The sequence below is a fragment of the Ursus americanus genome, chromosome 8 (assembly GCF_024610735.1).
Source record: "Ursus americanus isolate L20-20 chromosome 8, mUrsAme1.1.p, whole genome shotgun sequence".
NCBI classification, from domain to species: domain Eukaryota; kingdom Metazoa; phylum Chordata; class Mammalia; order Carnivora; family Ursidae; genus Ursus; species Ursus americanus.
Genome location: NC_142134.1, coordinates 47,474,726 through 47,482,592, shown reverse-complemented (window position 1 = coordinate 47,482,592; position 7,867 = coordinate 47,474,726). Strand labels below are relative to the sequence as shown.

Sequence of the window (7,867 nt, the reverse complement as noted above, 5' to 3'; positions counted from 1 at the left end):
TTGAATCAATGATGATGGCAGTCCACAAAAATATTTACCACTTTTACTCAAGGCTGTATGGAGTTACCGACAGTTATACAGATAGGTAGCACAAAAGCAATTTAAATATACTTTTAAATTTTAGGCAATTTAATTATATCTATTGGTAATCACTAATAGGATTATTGCACAGAAAAATAACATTGTTCGAAATTCAATATTTTTGTTTTGAAGGCTCCACGGAATTAATTTAATGATTATGAGTATATCATATACCTATAATTCAGACAAATGGAGTTCAATTAATGAAAAATCAATAGGGAAACCCAGAATATCTTGTTTGTTTCTTTGTTTATAACTTTAGTGTCACAGGGACCCAGATCACATGAAGCACATAACTTTAGTGTCACAGGGACCCAGATCACATGAAGCACAGGGACCCAGATCACATGAAGTACCTGTGGGTTGGGTAATAGGCATACAGATGTTGGTCTCCACTGTAGACCCTGCAGTGGTCCACGAATGCCTGGCTCCAGTGTCTCTCCACGTGGTATGGGAGCCCCAGGAGAACACAGGATTAGAAAATCAGCCATGGATGAGAGAGCCTTTGTGGAAGTCCAGTAGTCCAGTAGAGTAGTTCCAGCACACTGCTGGAAGAAAAAAAAAAAATTGAGTTTGGATGCATTATAGACGGTAAGAGGAATAGCTTGACTTTACCTATATAACACGTTCCCCAAGGGGGCACAGGTTAGTCCAAAAAGACCACTTTGTCCCATGATTTCTTACTGGGAGGAAGTGATCACATGTGACTGAGTGTCCAGATTCCCCAGCTGTGCAGGCTGCTACCAAAGAGGCCAATCTGTCTCTCACCCATATAGAGTACTGAGTTGTGAGTTACATGACTGGGGGGATGCTTGAAGATGCTGGGAGCTGATAGGGAGTCTCAGAAGGCATTAAAGGAATATGGTTATAGATCCTGCTAACTGCATTGTGGATTCCATCAGGAGACCTGTCCATGACCTGCTGGGGATGCCTCACCTGTGGATCTCCCAAAATGACCCATGGACACCCCTAATGCTTTGTCCACCTCACCCAACATATCCCAAACCATGTGGCCAGTTCACTGTGCACACTCCACTGGCTGTGTAAAGAATGAACTTTGGCAGATGGCTAGTGAGCCTGTGTAGAAAATCAGTCTGAATTTGCAAGCCAGAAGAGACCACAAATCTGAACAGTGGCATCACCGCTGAGAAAGCAAATGGGAGGCTGTCAGCAACCTGCCTGGCAGGATTGAGGGAAGGCACAAAAGCTTACAAATTCTGCCACAAGAGGAAGTGTAAAGCAGGTATCTCTATAGAAGATTGGAAAAAGCCTCAGAATCCCTGACAGGGCAGACATAAGCTATTTCTCTATTGAGGTCAGTCCTTAAAGACTGGAGGGAGTGACTGCTACTTCAAATATGAAGACAAGCAAGGGCAAGGCTTCAGGAAACATGAAAATCAAGGAAACATGACAGCAACAAAGAAGCACACTAACCTTCCAGTAATCAATCCCCAAAACATGAGCTGTTATTTACCTAGTAATGAATTCAAAACAGTTGTTTCTTCTCTTGTGATGAGAATTTTTAAGAGCCACTCTCACCAGCTTCCAGTATACAATGTAATAGTATTAACAATAGCCACCATGCTGTATATTGCATCTCTTATTTATTTTATATCTGGAAGCTTGTTCTGTTTCCTGACCCTGCCCAGCCCGGGTCCTGCATGGGCCTGGAGAGGCTAGACACCATATCAAGGGCATAGGTGGCGTAAGTGCCCCCAAGCAAGACAGCACCTCCTCTTCATGGTGACCTGGATCCTGGCTGACCTCTGTCAGCAAGTGCGGAGGTGTCGGAGGGCAGAGAGGGCTCCTAGCTGGAGAGCTGGGGCCTCTTGCCACCTGCTCCCCACCCTGCACCCTACCGGACCAGCCCGCCTCCCCCAATGGTGAAGGCACAGAGTTGGTCAGCCCCTCAGGCCCTCTTGGAGTGAGCCCCAGCTCCAGCAGAGGGGAGGGAGCCCCATCGGGACGGGCCTCCGGAAGCAGCAAGTGGCATCGGACAAAGGGGAAAGCGGGGTCAAAGCCACAAGGACCTGGAGTCCCTCCCACAGAGAAAGCACAAGTGTCACTGCACCTACTGCGAGAAGTTAACTGAAAATCCTCGCACCTCAAGGCTCACCTGAAAACTCTCACAGGTGAGAGGCCTTTCGTTAGCAGCTGGCGGGACTGTAACAACTTCCTACGCGCTCAAAGGCGGGGCAAAAGGCACGCGCATGCGCGTGCACACGCACACGCACACGCACACGTTCAGCTGCCGTGCCTTTGAAAAGACCTTGAGGACAGCAATCACTGAGGACATGTGCGTGGAGTCCGCCATTGCCACCTCCACATGCTGCAGCAGTGCCGCGGTCGCCCATGGACAGAAGCTCTGCCCCTGGCAGCCTCTCAGGACCTCCCAAGGCCTCCGCCACGCGTTCTGTGGGCCTTAGGCCTGAGGAACCTCAGCCTGCGGACCCTCCTTCTTTACCACAGCCTTGAGCAGATGTTCTCGCTTCCTTTCATGATTCCATGTTTTTCCCTTTTGTAATAAGAAGAGAGAACTTTATGAGGTCAACAACAGCAGCAACATTTCCTTCACCTTAGGCATCAAAGTAAATTTGGAAAAAAAATTAAGAAAACCATCCATAAATTGCACCAGGGCATACCCACGAAAGTGAGTTTCAGCGGCGTTGTTTCCTCTTTCTCAAAGATGATCGTGTTCCACGGGGTCAGTGAGGATACCTTCTTTCTGCAGCCGTACTCTATATATTTGTACTCTGGAATTTTCTGTGCCCTTGGAGCGCACACTGGGGACAAACCATCACAGGTAGAGCTCAGGGTCTGGCCTGTGGGTTAGCCCATGGATCAACTTGGAGTTGACATGGTCACCAACAGTTCTGCTTCCTGGGCAGACTGTTAAGCAGAGGATCTTACGTCTCCCTCTTCTTGCCCACCAGTGCAGCCTGCAACCTTGGCACAGTGGGCCTGGCCAGTCTCAGAATGCACAGATTCTGAGATGAATGCTTTAAGCCATAACATGCAAAAAAAGGAGGCCTCCATCCGAAGGGGTTGAAGAGGCATTCGACCTTCTGGGGGGCCCTGCTTGTCTCTCTCTCCCTGCCTCGAGGAAGGAGACTCTAGGAAAACTGGAAGCCGAGCTCAAGCCCTGGTTGGGCATACCATCGTGCCATTTGACATCCAATGCAGCAGGCCCACACTACACCTGCCTGGCCCTTTTGCCTGTCAGTGGTAAGTGCCCCTCACAGAGATGCCTGCTACTCAGTGTCCCTGAAGAAAGCACATGGGGACCTTTCACTATTATACTAGTGGTATAATAAATACCACGTGGGTGGTCCCTCAAGGTCACCACCCACCCTCAGATCAGCATGAAGTATGAACTTGCATCCCCAATCCAAGAACACAGCCCTACACCTGTCCCTCTAGCTCTTCTCTCTGCCATCCCCACCTCCCTTTTTTTGTCCTAGGACTTTAGTTATCACTTGAGATACCTGGAGTCATTTTGTGATATCACAAAGGAAGGGAAGGAGTACTTCCCTAGAGATCAGTTTGCACAATGCTGAAGAAAGGGCCAGTTTTCAATAAAATAGTACCTAAAAAGTGTGATTTATAAATGGGTAACAGGGCAAAGTTGGCAGATTGTGCCTGGCCCTGTCTCCTGTGATAAATGGGGCTGAGGGCATGGATTTTACTTTTTTTTTTAAAGATTTTATTTACTTATTTGACAGAGAGAGAGAGAGCCAGCGAGAGAGGGAACACAGGCAGGGGGAGTGGGAGAGGAAAAAGCAGGCTCCCATCGGAGGAGCCTGATGTGGGGCTCGATCACAGGACTCTGGGATCACGCCCTGAGCTGAAGGCAGATGCTTAACAACTGAGCCACCCAGGTGCCCCAGAGGGTGTGGATTTTAATACCTGTATTTAGCGAGTGGTAGAATGGCATCCCTCCCTCCCACTATGAACTAAGATCTAGGCAGCTGCAGGGGAAATGCTCAAAGCAGGAAGGAGCAGCATCTCAAAGAATGGGGAGTTGGCTTGATCACTTGTTGATCAGAGTTACTTCTCAGGGGAAAAGAAACAAAGGGACTCGAAGGAGGGACTTCCCTTAACACCTACCCATAGTGTCTCAATTACTGTTACATTTCCTACAAGTCTTCAGGAGGCAGCCACTGGTTGGGAAGGTGGGCAGGAAATAGAGTTTGGGAAGCCATGAATTTTTGCCAAAGCTGAAGAGCATGGGTTGTGTGGGTGTGGTCATTTAAGTCCTTGAAAAGGAGCCAAGACACTGAAATAGGTTGTCTGAGGCCCAGAAAGTGGAGAGGTGGATCTCTTCACTGGGAACATAGGACCAATACTGTTAGGATGTCTCATATCCTCAGTGGATACTTACCATTTTTGTAGTCCCAGAAAGTTCTTAGGAGTTGCTCACTATCAGCATAGAAAGAGATGGAGATGATGTAGTGAGACAGAAAAAAGTATTTTTTTTCCAGGCACTGTCCACCTTCCCTTCTGGGAGTGGTTGACAGGGAGGAGCTTGAGGTCTGACTTGGGGATGGAGGTTAAAGTCAAGAGAAAAGGAGGCTAGGCAGTGACCTTATGAGGGCCAGACAGCTCAGATGAGAGTATCTCTATCATGCCGACTGATCCCCATGAATAAATAACAGTAATTAAATAAAGAGTACTAAAAAGAGCAGCCAGAGGCATAGTCTCTAGATCAGATTCTCACCTTCTCAGAGATATGCGTGTACACACACACACACACACACACACACACACGGGAGGGGTGATGAGATAATCCAGGATTGGCTGCCCCATCCCAGGAACCTGTGGGATGGGCAGCCTGACTGAAGGTTGCCACTCATGGTCTAGCACTATGGTGGGGCACAAAGTAGTGGTGGCCAGCAAGACATGTGTGGTGGAGAGTGATGGTTGGTGAGGACTTTGAGGCTGCTGGTGGTGGTGCTGAGGACTCTGGCACCAGCATCTGGACTTCCAGATTTTAGATATGGAAGGTTTTTTCCAGAAAGCTGTACAAATGCATGAACTTCTCCGTGTGTACTCTTGTTCTTTGTCATGGGAGAATTCCATGTCAAACACAGCTGGTTGGAGACACATCCAACTCCAAAAGCATGTTTTTAGTCCTGTGTGTGGGGTGGGACCCTGTTGCTGACCATATTGGCTGATAGACCTCTTATATTGCCACTGCAGATGCTGGCTGGTTTTTCATTTGGGTGTTATTGACTCCAGCTGGCACAAGTGGTAAAACTTTCACTGTTCCTCACAGCCTGGCAAAGCCAGTTCATAATCATGCTCTTCTTCTTAGGGGAGATGAAGTTCTGTAATGTACTTGAGCTTCAGTTCCTGGATGTGTTCATTCTGTGCCTCCTCCAGATCCTGCCACGTGCAGATGTACTCATCATGCTGGTCCTGGATCTCTGCCTTCACCTGCAGCTTGGCGTAGAGCTTCTTGTTTCTTGGTTATGATTTCCACCATCTGCTGCAGGGATGGAACATGGAGGTGTCCTAGAGCTCCTTGGTCTCTTCTCAGATCATCATCTCCTGCTACATTTCCTGCTCATGGCATTTCTGCTCAACAATCTCCTGAGTCTTCAGTTCCAACAGCAGTTTTCTGCTTTTTGGTGTGATCCATGGTGTTCCTCTCCTTGATGGGCAGCTTGCTCTACATGGCCTTGTACTTGGCTCTGAGTAGCTCTGTAGCCTGCTGTTGCTGCTGCAGATCTTCCAGCATCTTCTCCTCTGCCAGAAGCTTTTGCTTCTCCTCATTCACCCAGATGCAGACATCCTGGATGGCCACCTTCTCCTCCTCCAGCCACTCCTTCTGCTCCTGCAGGTAATTTTCCAAGTTCTTATCCAAGGCTGACTCCAGGATAGGCTGGGGTGGGTGGTGGTGATTGTTGTCATTCTCCTCTTTGGTCACCCAGGTTTCAGTCACTGGCCACTCATGGTCCTCTGCTGGGCTGACACAGCTTTCCATTTTGCTGCTGTTCTTTCAGAGTCACTTTGCCAGCATCCCTTTTTTCTCCAGCTGGGTAGTCAGGTGAGCAGTCTCCTCCTGGAATTCCTGCAGCAGTGTGTCCTTGGGGTACTCATTTACTCGGGGCTTTTTCTTGATATTCTTGGCTTGAATGGTAAAGTGCAGTATAGAGAGGCTCTCACAGTAGCCGTAAGTCCACACCCAATGTGGTCACCATTATGGTCTGGGTGTTCCTTTTTAAAGAGTCTGGAGAAGCCAAGTGAGCTTGGAGTCCTGGTAGGGTATGTGGGTACTCCTGGTGCTCACCAGTCGTTATGTTGTCAAGGCAGACAGTGAGAGGTTGATTTTGGGTACTTCTTTAGGCTTCTCTCCACCACTACCACTACCTCTACTAGCACCACTACTTGTGGACTGCATGGCTGTCCCTTCAGCTATATTGGGGCCTGCTTTGTTCTGCATCTCACTGCTAGGCAGGTCTACCAGTTTGATATTACCCAAATGGATGTGGTCCTGACTATCAAAGCCATGCACACTCCATGGTGATGACGAAGGTGGCATGGGGTGGGAACTGACCTCGTACATATGTGTGCTGCCCACCACCTGGGTCTGGTTCCCTGCATTTATGGCACGCTAGATCTCCTTGATGTTCTTGGTGATAAAGAAGAGGTCCTTGATTTAGATGCCTATCAGGGTTCTCCTTCACCTCTGGCTTCTTGTTGGGCTCCTGGGAGTACAGGTCTTGAAACTTCTGGTAGATTTGCATGTAGGAGTCATGGGCCAGGCATATTGGTCCTAGGAGTATAATGTATGGGTAAAAATGTGCTCAGAGGCATTGGGGATGACCCTACATAGTTCAGGCTCCACCCAGGTCCCCTGCTTGGTGTCATTCTTGCCAGTGCTCATCTGACAATAGGCAAACACCATGCCACTAAAACCCTGAAGTGTCGCGTCTACCAGGGGCCTCATGGTTCCAACATATAAGTCTGTCTGCTTGGAAGTGGTGTCATACACAGTATCAAAGCTAAAAGTGTCATGTGACTTCCCCATGGTAGAATGGGGTTTTTTAGGGTCACCTGTCTGAGTTTCACATCAGTGATAAGGATCTGCTCATGAAAAACAGCCTCTTCTTTCTGGCTAAGAGGGTAGCACTGGGCTATCAAATTCAGGACCTCACTGGCTTTGGGTTTACTGGCCATCGTCTGTTCTGTTCTTCCTGCCCCCAGCCCACTCCACAGCCTCTGCTGTCCTCTCTAGGTCTGGATTATAAGGCCTGCCCAGTCCCCAGACACTATTCTTCATTCTGCCAGCAGCCTCCTAGGGTGGGGATGCTGGGAGGTGGGTCTCTCATTGCTGTGGTTTGGGCCTCCATAGCTCTCTGGTCCTTGCTTCACCAGCGAGGGAGGGAGAATTAGATAGAATTCCTGGCAGCAGTGAGAACCATGCCTGCTGAATGATAGTGTTGGAACCTACTCCATGTTGGGGCAGAGGGAACACTGCCATAATCAGATATAGCAACAGTAAGATAACGGAGGAGGAAAATGGGATGTGGGTAGGCAGCAAAACTGTCCTCTCCTTCTCTCGGGATCCATGGCAGGGACTGCTGGTCCTGGACAGCTGGAGGTTCCAGTCCTCTTGAGGGCAGAGGCTCACTTGGAGACCTGTCCACAAGCAGGGATATCATGGCTGCTTGTGCCTCTGCCATCCCCACCACTGCCATTGGAGAATGAGAGAGAAAAACAGAAGGGGATGGGGCAAAAAGTAGCATATCATCAAAAGATCCCTAAGATCTCTCTCTCTCTC

The 7,867-nt window shown here is 48.8% G+C and overlaps 1 pseudogene; it reads right to left on the bottom strand.

Annotated features, from left to right (window-relative positions):
• Nucleotides 1-2,503: 2,503 nt before the first annotated feature.
• Nucleotides 2,504-7,263, bottom strand: LOC123804008 (kinesin-like protein KIF3C pseudogene; annotated as a pseudogene).
• Between the last annotated feature and the right edge of the window lie 604 nt (nucleotides 7,264-7,867).